The sequence below is a fragment of the Buteo buteo genome, chromosome 1 (genome assembly GCF_964188355.1).
Source record: "Buteo buteo chromosome 1, bButBut1.hap1.1, whole genome shotgun sequence".
Taxonomy (NCBI): domain Eukaryota; kingdom Metazoa; phylum Chordata; class Aves; order Accipitriformes; family Accipitridae; genus Buteo; species Buteo buteo.
This window is the reverse complement of record NC_134171.1, coordinates 53843678-53859772: the sequence shown is the minus strand read 5'-3', so window position 1 is coordinate 53859772 and position 16095 is coordinate 53843678. Positions and strand designations below refer to the sequence as shown.

Below are 16095 nucleotides of genomic sequence, written 5' to 3'. Positions count from 1 at the left end.
ATCCCAGTACTTGGAAACACAGGCAGATCTGATGAAGAGTCAGAATGGGTGGAGAAAACAGACAGAGCTGGACTGAAAACCTGAGAAAAAGCACTGGAGGTAAAACCAATAAGCCTGACAAGCAGCAGAAGTGAGCTGAGAAACCAGGGCAGTGGGAACTATATAAACGCGCTCAAGGAGGGGAATGGGCTGGGGACAACCGAGTCAAGTAGGAACGAGAGTCACTGGATGCTTCTCTATAGCTCAGCATGGCACTTTGGTTTGCTGAATCTCATCACTCCTCTGTGGAAAAATCTTTCTGCAAGGCCCTGGCAAAATGTCCTGTCCCTTCCAAGTGCTAGACACATGGAGATTTGTAACCTATTATTTGTGCCACTTACTCTGTTCACTCAAGGAAAAAGTTTTGTGCAGTGGATATGCATGGTCATCATGCTGCATCATGCTTTGGCACGATGGGCGTGCGCGCTACGCGACAGGACTTCTGTTTTCCATTTGCTTTTTTCAAGCCTAAGCAATCACCTATAAAACCACAATATGTTAAAAGCACACATAAAAAAATCACCAACTTACCCACCCACCCACCTACTTAGGAGATGGCTGAATTAGTGTTACTGCTGCAGGATTTTTTAATAAAGGATACTTACTGTTGCCTGTAGAATCCTTTCTCAATTTTTGACAGAAACTTAAAAGGTAGGTAAGGTAAACAACCATGAGTAGAAAAAATTATTAAAAAAGAAAAAGAAAAGGAATAATCTCTGAGTAATGCAGCTACATGCTCTGCTGTGACCTATTTCTCCCAGCACTACCTGGGTGTGAAGCCAGCAGGAACATCTAAGCCACTCTTTTCTCAGGCAATGCCTGGTTCTTTGCTCCACTTTTCTATATGCTCAACCTGAAAACCTAGGACCTAACTGGCAAGCACACTGAGCACACACAAGTGCCGCTGACATCAGGAAGGCCATGCGTTACCTTGAGTAAGTGCGTGCCAAGAGATCGAGCCCAAAGTGCCTCAAACCAAGCATGTGATAGAACAACAGCATGATTTCACAAGTGGATCCATTGAAAGAGTCAGTCCAACCAAAAGCTGGTTTTCCTTCTGTTTTGGTGGGGTTATTTTGCGGTCACATCAGTGATCTGCTCCACCATGCAGCTGCCTAAGTACCAGAGACAAGCAGAGAGAGGGATCAACAGCAAGGAGGTATACGCTGCTGCTGGCATGCTAAGTTAGGCTGGTTTTACCAAAATGTGAAACCACAACCTGGGTGTCATCTTCTAGCCTGAACTGTCCTCTGCCTTGATGCTCAATCTGCAAAGTGGGGGGACAGATACCTCTTTGTCTAACCCTGGAGATTTGTGAAACTAAGCTGAAGTTAATGAACATTCAAATACTATAATGATGGGTGTCTCAGGAAAAAAAAACACGAGGAAATGAATAATTATGGCCTCAGCAGGGTTTGAATAGCATGCGGTAAATAAGGCGATGGTCACACATTGAACAATGCATCTAAAAAAAAGTACTGAATAGGGACTCATTAAGCAAGTGCTGCCCATCCTTTGGACTGAAGAAAGCAGGGGTCCAATGGAAAAGCTATCTGTTATCGTGCAATTAAAGACTGCATAGTAATGCATATGCACACAGGTCAAACAAAGGTTGCGTGTGCAACATAAGCGCAGACATTTTGAATGCAACACTAGCAAGGGTATTTTCATCCGAGTTTGTGCTTGTGTAGCGTGACTTCCTCTGAATATAAAACTTACCAGGCAGTGTTTACAGACTTGCCATCATTTTAGATCTATAAATTGCCTTTCTAAATGTCATGTTACTCTCCTTAAAATGTACTAGCTTGGGTGCATTAAGCACTTGGTTGAATTCTTTGGTCCAGATCAGGCAGGAGGCCAGATTAACAGATTCAGTTTGGAGTACTGACATTGGTACACACACCTTTCGTCCACCACATTCCTCCTACAGTTCTTACGATGAGGCCAAAACACGGTTGCCCTCACTCCACGAGTGAAGATCCTGTCTGTGAGACAGGCAAATGAATGAATGACAAAACTCTCTTTGCCATTCTGCAAGGGAAATTTATTCTATATTGTTTTAGATTAAGCTGCCCTGAGAAAAACGATGGGCACGTAACACGAAACTAGCTCGTAGCCTAAGTGGGCTGCCATAGGACCACTCAGATTCTGAAAGCCATTTGGTCCAGCATATGGAATAGCAACAGTCTGTTGCTGTTTATATATATCTATCTACAAATATTTCTATGGCCTTTGTCACCAGTGGAGACAGCTGCTTCCAATTAATGTCTCTCGTAAACAGCTCTCTGGAGTCAGACTGCATTATTATTTCCATTTTGTAGGAGAGAAGGTGAAACAGGAGAGCAGACCAGATTCACAAAGGTATCTTTGTGCCTAACACCCACTGAAATCAGCTGAACTTGGTTCAACCACAGAACTTTTGTGGATCTGGATCCACAAATCAGATGCACATCTAGGTCGGATTGTACTACAAAGCTGCAAAAATCAACTTAAGACTTTTAACTCTCACTCTGGTTTTCTATCTTTAAAAGGTCATTAGCGGACTGAACACAAAACTGCCTATTCAGAAATTTGAGGTGTATTATTTCCTTTAGAAATGTCCTCTTTTCTGTTACTACCAAGACAATATTAAACAGACAACAGAAATTTGGAGGGCAGGGGGAGGTGGTTTTTTTATACCAAATGGCTGCAATGGTGGGTTTAATGGCTCTTTTTCATGCTGTTCCTGACTAATTTTTCCCGTAATATTGTCCAAACACTATTAGAAATAGTACACCAATAAACACTGAAAATATAAAAATCATTAATGTTGTCACAGTAAGAAAAATCTTGCCATTTTAGCTAACAGTTTTGGAAGCACAAACTTCTATATATCTTTTAGATCTATACGACAATATAATAAAGATTTACAACACCTTTAGTTACCTCTGAAAAGTCCTTATGTCAGATATAAGCATTAAACCTAACCACAGGACAAAAGCTCTCCTCTAGCTCTGCAAGTCCGAATATGGAAGGTGTTTGCCCACCAGCAGAAACGTATCGTTTGGAGAGAAGTGAGAGCAGTACACCATCACGGGAATTTTTTCATCAATTCTCATTTCCTCTATTTGCCGACCTCTTGCCATCACATCCATGGCAGGGCTGCAGCCCTTCCCTGATGTAACACCCATCTAACAGCACCCACCAAAAGCAGGAAGGTGCTTCCCAGAAGCAGCAATGTCATCTTAGCACCAGGACGTGAACACATACAGGTGGAAGCACTTGTTCTTAGCAGGTGTTGGTGCCCACGGTTGTAAAGCTACAGATTACATTCCCTCCTTGCTCTCTAAACACGCAAAGGACCCTGCAAACACATCGCTTACAGAGCTTGCAGAAAAATCAGATCTTCTTCACCTATTAGAAACAATGTGTTTTAGAGACTGAATTTATTTTCCCTTTGTTTTACAACACCTAGGCCTTTATTTCTCTCTGTTATCTAAAATAAACATAAACTATTTGTTACAGAATGAAGGATATACTATTAAGCTGATTTTACCACATTTTTGGGTGGTGGGATGCTAGCTTAGTGCACAAACATGTTTCAAGGGAAATGCGTTCAGCAGCACCTTCCCGGGGCTGAAAGAAACTTGGTTAAAAAGGTTAGATTTTTACATAAACAACTGCCCAGGCACTTTACGTGCTTCCATAACTTAGCAGCATTCCATTTTATTTATGAGATTTACTTTGCTCTTCTTTGGTGGTACTATTTTGTTATTAAATAAAACACATACATGACTCAAGTGCATGTCCACAGAGCTAGAAAGAGTCTAGGGCTTTTTTTCCCCCCAAAGAAGAATTTCTGATCTATTTATGAAAAAGTTACAATATTGTATTTAAAAAACAAAATACCAAAGTACAATGACAGTAGATATTCCAGACCGAATCCTCCTCAGGTTATATACAGCATAGCATCTCCCTCCATCCCAGAGAAAAGTCAGCTTAAGTCAAGTATTAAAAAAAACCTCAAAAACCAAACCACCACACAGTACTGTTAATAACCATCCACAACAATAGTGTCAGCTCTCACTGACTGCTACTAAAAGATACTGGATCAATCCCAAACATTTTGGAGAACACCGTTTTAAAGGGAACTGACCAGTAAAACTATCAGAATATAACTATACTTCCATATCTAGGTTTGCACGGAGACAGGAATCTAAGAGAAAGAAGAATTTATGTACATTTAATACAGCCACTACCAAGGAGGAACCATTACACATACCAGCATCTCTGAAATACCAGCATTTCATACAGAGCAGCAATTCCATGCCCAAATTTTCCCATGTGAACAAGCCTCTCCCTAGAGAGTTTAATCCTTACTGTCCAGCTAAAACGCCTACTGCAACTGTGCTATCCCTATTTGCAGCAAGAAACATCTCTCAATTTCCTTTATTGCAGCTATAGCTGGAATTTTTCCTGTCTCCTTTCTTTTTTTTTTGAAGGGAAGAAACGTTAATAACAATTGATTTGGACAGAATCCGGTATTAAACTTTACAAAAGCCATCATTACTGCAGACAATTTTTTACCTTCCTTCTTTTTACTGATGCCTTCTGGTATATCATTATTTATTTGCCAATTTATAAGGCAACAAAAATAAAAAATAAAGTACATCTTCAGGCAGTTACTAACAACTGAACTGCTAAGAGAACATACAGAAAACTACATTTAACAGATAATAGAGTTTATGCGGTGTTCCAGCTTCTTTGAAAATTGATCTGAAAGAATGCTCCCAAAGCCTAAATTTATTCACCAAATTGAAGTCAGTAATGACAGATTCAGAAGGCGGCGACGTTATTTCTTCACCTGTAGGTGTATTTTCAGCTGGTGACTTCCCACAGGCAGCTATCTTTCATTCAACAAAATCTACTTGGTGGCCCTTACTCAAATAGAATATATTTAACAGCTTAATACTGAGTTTTCATTTGTTACTTGGTCATGATAGAAAAGAGGTTAGTATAATGTCATAATGATCTAATCAATATGCATTCAGATTTAAGAAGAAACACGTAGTTTGGTTCGGCTTCCAACAGCTAATTTGCACGGAAAGAATAAATCAGAGCAAGTCTCAAGAGACCACCGGATCGCCCTGTGACGGAGGGACCCAGCTAATCCACCAAGCAGAACAGCGTATCTCAGGAGGGCGCCTTTTCGTCAACCCGATGTCAGAAACTTCTACCCTGTATGAAGATGCTGCATAACTTATGCTGAGGCATCTTAGTCAGTAAGAGCTTCTAATATTAACACAGTAAGCAGCATCTATTCGGGCAGAAAGAACCAAAACAAGCTCAGTTAAAGCCAACACTGAGGAGAAAGACCACGGGATGCTTGTACTTGCCTTATATTTCTAATAGAACTGAGTTGCCAAAAGGAGATAAAACTGATTTACATACTCTGCACAGTATGTTCTGTTCTGAGAAGTGTGGGAAATGCTTTTATCTTCATTCCTTACACAGAGTATTGAATTAATAATTAATTTATTTAATACATATCTTGCTTGATCACTACATATGTAATTGTGGAATTGGATTGTTAATCACTACATTTCAGTATATGATTTTTCTGCATTTTTTCATTAAAGGAAAATCTAGCTGGCTGCTGTAAAGCTTCACTCTGTACAGAAGTTGCCACAGTTAGTAAAAATCATGGCAACTTCTGCACAGAGTGAACCTGAACAATAGCAAATTGGGTATTTTTAAGTTCTTCATTTCTGATTCAAGGCTGACTTGCAAGGATTTCCCAGTTTGACCTTTAGTCACTTCATTTTCTTAAGTAAACATTGTGAAGAAAAAAAAATAATCTTTTTTTTTTAAAAAAAGAGGAATCTGTGCTACTCCTGCTTTTTCACCTTAAACAAAAAAAAAAAAAGGAGGCAGAGAGGGAGGGAATGTTCTCTTATTGCTTAGGCTGACCAGACAGACACAGGACAGAGCAGTCCATCAAAAGCCTTAGACGGTACCTAACCCAGGTAAAGGAAGAAACTAAGCCCATTTGTTTCTGAAGCTGTGTCACTTATGCTGAATTTCCCAGAGCTACTGCAGAGTCACCAAGACATTCTGTGGTTGGCAAGAAAGAGAAATTTGCTAGAAACCTCCTGCAAATGAAACGCAGCTGCTTAAGCACAATCCCAGATGTCTCCTGCACCGTGTGGCTTTGATAGATTAAATTGAGCATAAGAAAGAGATGAAATATTTATGAAAATTAAATTTGCAGGATGCATGTCAGTAAGCCTGAAAAACACTTTTTCAAACGAAGACAGGAAACCACATTTTTCACCCAACCGGGTTAGGTTAGGTTATAGCGGTGGTATTCATGGAGCTCCTGAGATGCTTATGTTTCCTGCAGACTGCTTAGCTTTTATTCAAACCACTCATTCCAGAAACAGCAACCACAAATACTGTCTCTGACACCAGTGTATCAAACATTTATAAACAACACACTCAAATGAAATATTATGTTTTACTCCTTATCCACCAAAAGTTTATAGTATTTTGAAGGCTAGGAAAAGGCTCAAATCACATACAGTACTCTGTGTTAATGATACCGTGCCCTGGACACTGAATACTGCTGCAACGAACAAAACCCCCCTGGTTCCACATTTAAGGTAATGTTATTGGATATTTAAGCAAATTAATATCTTCTGAGACATCTTCAGACTATTTGTTCATCAAAACTTCATAGTCATATTGGCTTCCTCAGAAGAGCAGTGAAAGGAAGAGTCAAAGTGGTAAAAGAGCAACAGAAAGCATAAATTAATTAAGATAGTATTTACAATTAAATGAAGCCATGAGAGCACTAAATACCTCCATTTTTCCAATTATAAGTGTCTTGCATAAAACCCCAAGCACAGCTAGCATCTCTCTCTCTCCACGGCCCAGGTCTTGCCTGTCTCCGCAGATCTCTTACCGCTATGGTAAGTGCTACTGCAGAACACAATCGGGTTTTCCTTCCCTAGCTGTTCCTACCTTCCATCCTTCTGCAGACAACTGTCTTGGAAAGGGCGGCACTCTCTTTCAAGGCGCTTTTCTCTCTCTCTTTTGGGGCAATTGAGAAACCCAGAAGAATTTTTTAGGGAGTTAATCTTTGTGATCATTTAGCACTCAATTACTTCAAAATCCTGCCTGATACAAGAAGTATCCATTCAAATCCAGAACTATGGCTTCACACAGATGTGGTCCTCTCAGCAAAGCAAAACTAACACACAGGATCAATATTTATTCTGTGGATGCATAATAAAGGGGCTACAGCTCTCTGAGCGGCTCACTGAATACTTTTGAAACAGAAATCAAAAGGCCGTTAACTTCAGCAAAGCAGGAACAGAGACAAATCTCATGCTTGCCGTTGCCCTTGTGCTCCTTGAACACCTCCCGAGCGCGTTACAGGGCCACTGGATGAGCCAGGCCAGCAGAGCTGTCCCAGAGGAGATCAGGGGTTTATTTGAAGAAGCCCAGCAAGTGACATTTCCCAAACCCTCTTTCAAAAAAGGAGCAACGAATATCCCATTTCCTTTTCACGGGATGTTTATATGCTAAGACTCGAGTACCTTTTACACTGCTAAGCTAATTCAAAGGCAGATTTCAGCAGAGGAAGAACAATACACTTTCTTAGCGCACATGTTTTGAGTTGTATTTGTATGAACACACTGTGTCTGAAGCAACAGTCCAAAAATTTGCTGCTAGATGATCAGTACCATTGCAACATCACAGTAACTCCGCAGACAAACAGATGTCATAAAAATCAGTGGCATTAGAAAATATCTCCCCTACAGTCAGTTTGCAGCATAAGATACTAAAAAATAGTAAAGCTGCAAATAGAAGTTAGTAAACAGATATGACTATCCTTGGTCTGGATAACCAAACGGACACACGAGTCCTGTTATTTTTTTAAAGGAGTTAAGCCTCCACTTCTGCAAAGTACTCAAGGAAGAGAGTTGTCCTGTCAGTCTCAAAAGGACCATTTAAGTTTAAAATCATATAGGTGTTTGAAGTAACCTGCTGAGTAAATGCTTCATGGTTACTTTGGCTAACACATAGCACATTTAGTTTCAGTCAACTTAAATATTCTGCTTTCTAGCGATGAATCTGGAACAAAAGGCATTCAAAAATCACACGAGTGAAATGTTCATTAAACTGCAAAACAAGTAAGCCCTTCAAACCCACTATCTTTGTCAAGACCAGACAGCTGAGGACCTGACACTCGGTGCATGATAAACTCCAGTTCAGAACAAGTGGGTGCAAAGTATGCTTCATGTGTCCTGGGTTGAACCGTATCTCCTAGAAAAACGAGGAGGGAGGGAATAAAGGAAGGAAAGGTCCTAGTATTGCTATCTTCCCTCCAGGTATGATGCTGAAGAGATCAGATTTCAAGCATCTGTGATGCTCACCACAAGCTGCTTTTATTGCTGATTAATAGCGAGAGATTAATAGCTGGGGATGCCACATAATAGCTGCAGTATAAAACTCTTGAACACACAGTCATGGTTATGCATTTAACAGCTGGGTTCATACTTTCAGTGGATTTTGCCATATGGTAACCAGGATCAGTTTACACTCACAAGATCACTACTTTAAACATGTGCTGTACAACTACACTGCACAGCTACCTCTAAAGTAACGCAGCCCAAAGGTTACCTATCCTCGTGTTTTCCAAATCATCCTTCAGCTTTCAACAGGCCAAACAATGTCAGGTCCTATCTCCTAATTCCCAGAATTTTTAGCTTTAAGTCTCTGAGTGTTAAAATGCATTGAGGAGCAGCAAATATCAGAGGCGGGAGGTGGAGGCCTGGCACTTCGCCAGACAACAACTAGACCAGCAGGTGAATGTGAATTTTTTTGGATTAAACCAAAGTACAGTACTGCCTGCTAAATCCCTTGAGCAGTGAACTGTATGACAAGTAATTATACCAAAGAATTTTGTTACATCAGGTTTATATATTCACCAGATTGCAACGATAATTAACAATCGCGTCTACTCAAAGTCCCTGCGGCTTTGGATCTGTCAATTGTAAAGGCTGATATGTCGCTCCACGGCATGAGGCTGAAGTATACCAACAGAGAGCACCATAGGCATAAGCATTACACTCCTCCTCAAAGATACAACTGGCTCCTGTCCAGTCTTCGCATACTTTATCCCCCGTATTTCTCCCGAATGCTACGCTCTTTCGTTCAGAGAGACTTCTCTGTGATTTCCACATACCGGTTTAGGACAAGGCTATGACATGGTCGGTGCCTATTAGAAAGATGCTCATTTGTGGCTCCACTTCAGATGCCACCAATGGTAGTACGGGAAGATGGAAAAATCTACCAAATCAATATCCTGCCTCTATCCCACGTGGGTAAGGTGGGCAGGAAATCTCCATTTTTACAGTAAGTTAAGGCTTACGCTTCATTCCACATATAGGACTGATACAGCTGTGCAGTGCCAGATGCAAGGGATTTGGACCAAAACTAAAACTTTGCCCCAAAACTCAGCCTCTTGTGCAACATTTCTTTCTTTTTTATGAGCTGAACTTTGCTCAGACTATGGGATAGAAGGGAGTTTTCCAAAAAAAGAAGTAGCGTTTTGGCAAGAAGAGCTTTTGTCACCCGATTCCTTTACAGTACAACCCTCTAGTTTGCATCATCGAGCTCAATTAAACATTTTTTCTAAATGCCCAGTTAAATTAGGTTTTAGCCTAGTTGAGAGAAGAGAAGATTAAATTCAGCCAAAAATACCCAACCGACAGATAGAGATCAGCAATGGCCAACATAGGTTTGTCAAGAACAAACCATGTCAAAAGTATTTCAGTTCCTTCTAGGACAAGGTATAGGCCTTGTGGACGTAAGCATGACTGCACGTGAATTGCAGGACAGGGCTAGTATTCAAAAATGTTCTCAAGAAGTTGTGGAAATGATCAGGAGAAGCTGGAGTGCATGCACACAAGCAATTGCACAAATAAAGAAACACTCTGGTCTGAGTTCTGCATTTTGAGGAATATATGGAGAGACTGAAAAATGCACAGCAGAGGTCAGCAAGAGTAATTGGAGACACTCAAGACCAGACAAATAGAACTGGACTTGAACTGGAGCAAAGAATACCAGAGTACCCCTAAGACTAATTTTTCTAGCAGTGAGAATAGGGAGGCACTGGAACCCATTGCCTGGAAACCTGTGGTCCCCTCATCACTGAAGGAAAGTCAAATACTGGTAACAAACATCGTATGCACGTCAGAGGGACTGACTAAACTCTTGGTGTTGCCTTCCTGCCCTATATCCAGTGCAAATCTGCCATTACATCAACGATATAACTATGTTTCATATTAGTAACTATGTAGAACCATCAGGATCTCCCCAGACATATGTACAGGCAAAAGGCAGACTCCACAGGCTAATAATTCATGTCCCCACTGTGATTAGCCTGCAAGGAAACAGAAGTTTTGGAGGGAAAGAATAGAAGCATCTACTAAGCAAATTTAAGCCAGAATTAATACAGCTTTAGAAAACCTTGCTGTCGGCCTGAGGCACAGACTGAATTACTTAAAAGACTTCTTAATTTGATTTTAAGCTCTCTTTTCATAACAACTTCTGGCCTTGAAACTGCCTAGAGCAATGGGACTCTGACCCATAACCCAATGGGTAGGAGGAAACAAAGTGCTACAGTCAGGTAACTTAAAAAGAAGTAAATACATAAAGAGTATCATTACACAATGCACAGCTTTACAAGGGGTTTTTTTCAGGGATTTAGCTCCTAAAATTATCCTAAAGCACTCAGCTTCAATTGCTATCACTTTGTCTTTCTTTAATTGCTGAAAGACTTTGGGCCAGATTCCATCTCATGTTCAGTATTTTGGAGGATATTGCTGAAAGACTTTGGGCCAGATTCCATCTCATGTTCAGTATTTTGGAGGATATGGAGCTGGTGAGAGCATCCACAGGAACCTGCATGGGTGCTCCCTGCCAAAGATTCCCCAGCACAAGCCTCTCGCCCTCTGAACGGTGCTGGCAAACGAGAAACATACAGTCCTCGGAAGGGAAACAATTCTGTGCTGAACGAGCCACTAGGTACATTTCCTCAAAAGTTTGTACAAGTGCTCAAAAGTCAAGAAAAGCTTTCACTCCCAACTGCTGGGAAGTTGGGAACATATTTCAAATGCAAACTGTGAACTCATGAGCAGCTGGGTTTCAATTCATGCTACTGGGAATCTCCTACTGACGTTTGTAGTTACACTGTTGATAAGACACAATATGAGGATCTTATCTTTTGGCATAACTTTTGCATGCTCGTCTTTGTGCCTGGAATTCTGCAGAGAGGGAAACCTCTTAGTCTCTTTGGGACAAGAGAAGTTTTCTGTGCACATCTTCCAATAACCTACTGCATTTCTTCTACAGATCTGCCTAATGCCCTTGCAGATGCTCTGAAGTCAGAATACATGTGATTTCCTTGAAGGTCATCGCACCAAGATTCTCAGTATCTTTAGGAGCACATTATTTTGGCATGGATAACTCTGAGGATAATCTAAGAACCCCCTTGTTTCTTAAGGGATTGCACAAAAAGAAGTGGCAAAGCATTTACCCATCAAAATTTTAAAAGGCAACGGCGAAACAAATAAGACTCAGAAACATTTATGACTCCTGGTTTCAGGGGAGCTGATGCAGCCCCAGCTGCACTCCCCACTTCGGCAGCAGAGGGTGCTGGCAGAATACCAAGGGTCCCTGCAAAAATATCCACGGCTGGTCTGTCAGGTGTGACTGCAATTTGTCCAGAACGCGCACTTCACACAAGTATCACTTAGGAAGAACAGTACCAGCGAATGGTTTTAAACTAGGTTTTCAGTACCACCCAAAGACTGTAAGATCTGCTCATCCCACGCAAAATTGTGCAGCGTGCTCGCTCCTATGCCTCAGATACAGCTTCTGCAGTCAAGTCTGAAAACGAGGTCAAACATTAAATACAAAACATCGGTCCAGCCATTCCTGTGATTCAAGGAGAAAATGACCGACCAAGGATCGCAAGCTTGAAACTGAACTGCGTACACCATTACACTTGGTACGGACTCCTGCAGCCCAACTGCTGCTCTGAATCCCGCTGCGCAGCTGCCGCGCTCTCCCCAAGCCCAGCAGCTCCTGTGGACACCACGTCCACTTCCCACCACGTGAAAGCTTTCAGGACAAATGGACTACAGGAGTGGTGCTGCTGCTTCTGCTCCTTAGTTTTATCGTGTCTTATTAGGAAGCCAGATCAAAATAATCTGAAGCGTCAGAAAAACTCACGGTTAATGCTGAAGGGCTGTAGGTGAGGTCACAGAAAGTTTATCTGTTTAGTTAACGAACTGACTAATTTATGGGGAGAAAGAAAAACCTTCCTTGCTGTGCCAATTTTTTTTCTCTTTTCAGTTGTGATACTCAGCTTGCTAGCTAACTGCTTCATGAAGAAAACATCCAAGCCAAAACCCCAAGAGTGTTTCATTAAATTATTTACCACTTTTTAAAAGACACTAAGCTTAACAGAAAAACGTCTCTTCGACAACAGCGATTTTACAGTTCTTCCAAAGAACATCAATATGTGAAGGAGCGCACTACCGTAAGCGCATTTCTAAACTCCCGAAAACACGCCATCTCTTTTACTGCATCCTGAACTTGTTTTCGAGGGCAGTTGTTGTAAGAACGCTTCAAACCCATTAACACAGGTTCCTTATTTTCAGCTTCCGCGATGAATAAAGCTACTATGATTCCGCTGTCAGTCAAAATTCTGCCTTACTACAGTCTCTGCTTCCTGCTAATTAGGGCCCCCTTTTCTTATTAGCCGTGTCAAATTTTTGCTCCTTGATGGGTAAATGCGGCGTTTTCCCTTATAATTAGCATGACGCTTTCCTGTGAAAGCCGAAGCACGAACAAGCCCGCTCTTCCTCCGAAAGCAGCGCAACGTGTCTTAGTCTACAGTTACTACCGAAACCCCGCTCGCTGTTAAAAGGGGTGGAAGAGACAGAAGTTACAAAACACAGCGTAAGCCTAAACCGCTCCAGACTCCTAAAGGCGGGTTTAATTTAAGGCAGTCGCTTTGAAAGTTCTCCTGTCGAGCGGGGCGAGCAGTCTCAAGCCGCGCTCCCCGAGAGCGAGCAGCGCCGGCAGCCGCTCCTCCTGCCTCCCCCGGCACACGCCCGCCAGCCCCGCGGCACCATCGCCCGCCCCGTCACTCCGACCAGCCCGGCGGCACCGAAACGCCAGCCCTGAGCCCAAAACCTTCCCCCCCCCCCGCCTCGCCCCGCCGGCGGACACCTTCCCGCAGCCCGCCGCCCCCCCCCCCGCCCCGGCTCACCTCGGGCGTGCAGCCAGAGCAGCGCCAGCAGGGCCAGGCGCCGCGGCCAGCGCCGCTCCTCCCGCCGGCCCATGGCAGCGGCCGCCGGCCCCGGCCGCCTCCTCGCCGCGCCCCCTTCCCCGCCGGCTGCTGCCCCCGGCCGGCTCCGTCAGGCGGCGGGGCAGGGCTGGCGGCGCGCCCGGCGGGAGGGAGCCGGGCGAGCGGCGACCCGCCGGGCTGCCACCCCCGCGGCTCGGCCACAAAGGGGCGGCCGGGACGGGGACGGCGGGGACGACGGGGACGGCGCGGGGCCGCCCGCCCGCTGCCCTGGGGGAGCGGGCAGCAGCAGCCGCCGCCGGGCGAGGGACCCGTCGGCTCCCCCCGCCCCGGCAGACCCCCGGCCCCGCGGGGAAGCCAGAGCCCTCCCGTCCGACTGCTTCGGGCTTTCGCACATCAAACGGTTTCCGTCGCCGGTAGGGAGACCGCACCGGCGCGCTCGGGAGCCGCGACCGACCCTTCGACGGGCAGAGAGCGCTCGGGAGCGGCCGCGGGCAGCAGCCGGCAACGAGGGGAAGCCCGGGGAGCGGCGTTCCTTAAGACAAGGCACCCTCCCCGCAGCTTTCCACTGGACGACTGTTATAAACACTTTCTAAGCTGGTGTCATTCTTCAAGCACTAAATGAGCCGCTTCGACATATGCGCGGCGCATGATTTCCCTATAAGCCTGTTAGTGCATCAGGCGTGCATACGGATTTACCGTCACCCCGATGGTCACACAGGCACAGCGGTTGTGTCACTTCTCCGCTGGGTGCACGAAAACAAAGCCACCTCGTCTCCGGCTAGGGTTATCAGACTTCGACGTTAATCGGTTCTTGATATTTGCTCAGCAAAATACTGTTTTCAGCTGATGCGCCCATTCCGATCACTTGCCCAGAGAAAGGCTGCTCAGGTAGCACCGATGGATTGCAACCCGTCTACACGTCTGCCCCTTAGGACAGGAACAAGTGCTTTGAACAACTGTTGTGGCATCAAACGGCAGAAGTATCTGGTTCTACGGTCTTGAACAAAACACAGGTGATATCCCTAAAACACTGAATATGGCAATGTAAAAGGAAAATTACAAACCCGCAATAAAAAGAAACTTCCAGCTACCATTGAGAAAACAACCCAAGAGCAGGGGTAAACTAGGTATTTACAAATAAACTCCATATCAATACTAATTGTCATTACTAATGACAGCACTATTATTTTTATCTATAAGAATAAGAAAAGTGGGGTTTGTGATTCATTAGCTGGCATTTGACAAAGTGTGTTGAGTCTGGCGCTGATACTGGACTGCTCTAGGTAATGGCACCTGTCCTGGTTTGGGCTGTCATAGAGTTAATTTTCTTCTTAGTACTTGGTACAGTGTGTTTTGGATTTAGTGTGAGAATAATGTTGATAACACACTGGTGTTTTAGTTGTTGCTCAGTAGCACTTATCCTAAATTAAGGATTTTTCAGTTTCCCATGCTCTGCCAGCAAGCAGGTGCACAAGAAGCTGGGAGGGAGCATGGCCAGGACAGCTGACCCGAACTAGCCAAAGGGATATTCCATACCATAGAACGTCATGCTCAGTATATAAACTGGGGGGAGTTGGCTGGGGAGGCAGATCGCTGCTCAGGCATCGGTCAGCGGGTGGTGAGCAACTGCATCGCGCATTGCTTGACTTTTCTTGTTTGGTTTTGTTTGTTTGTTTGTTTTTAAATATTCCTTTTTATTACTACTATTATTATATTTTATTATTATTGTTAGTATATTTTATTTTACTTTAGTTATTACATTACTCTTATCTCAACCCACAAGTTTTACTTTTTTTTCAATTCTCCTCCCCATCCCACTGGGAGCAGGGAGGAGTGAGAGAGCAGCTGTGTGCTGCTTAGTTGCTGGCACAGGTTAAACCACGACAGCATCTCAGTGGGCAAATTCCACTACAACACTTTGAATGGTATTTTGCTCCAAACAAGCTATCTCCCAGAAGCTTTCTGGGGAAGATCCACATCTTTGATGATGCTTAGCGAAATGGCAATCTTTGAAGTGGCCGCCTAGCAGCTGTCATACAACGATTAGCAGTAACAGAATAAAATTCAACTTAATGTGACTGAGAGTAATCTGGCCAAAGTGTTCATAAACCAGACCTTGACCAGCTGTCATAAATGTGATGAGCATTACTCTTGTCTTTGCAGTGATGTGTGGAATTTATTTTTCTCTCCTCATCGTTTTGTTTAAAACTCTATTACCTGTTTGATTACTACACCATTTTACAATGCAACACAGACATACATTTCTATGCACATGATCGGAATACATCATTTATGTGAATATAATTTTTCAGTCTTTCTCATGTGTTTTCATTGGAATATATAGCAAGAAAGTAACACGGTAGCATCTAAACTATTTCTTTTCTAATATAAGTCCTAATTACAGATTTGCTCCACACCTATCAGTTTTCACAGGAAAAATTATCTTAGCTCTAAAATTCATATTTAACCTATATGCTGTCTTCAAAAAGCACGCTTGATGTTTCCTTCCCAAGCTCCCATATAAGCACAAATAAAAACCCTTAGAGCAATGCTTTATCATCTGCTGACACCATTTTAAATGTTTCTATTACAAAAACAAAAAACTCCCAAACCACCACATATCGTACATCTTTCATCAAACGCTACAAAGCAGACCATTCTTCCTACATCAAACATAGGATGGCACT

General features: G+C 43.2%; 1 protein-coding gene across 1 annotated transcript in view; it reads right to left on the bottom strand.

Annotated features, from left to right (window-relative positions):
- The window catches only part of BMPR1B (bone morphogenetic protein receptor type 1B), an 81674-nt gene extending 68252 nt beyond the window's left edge, over positions 1-13422 (bottom strand). Inside the window, exon 1 of the mRNA XM_075030839.1 lies at positions 13370-13422. The gene's annotated coding sequence lies outside the window, so the exon portion shown is untranslated. The remainder of the gene's footprint in view (positions 1-13369) is intronic.
- Positions 13423-16095: the final 2673 nt, after the last annotated feature.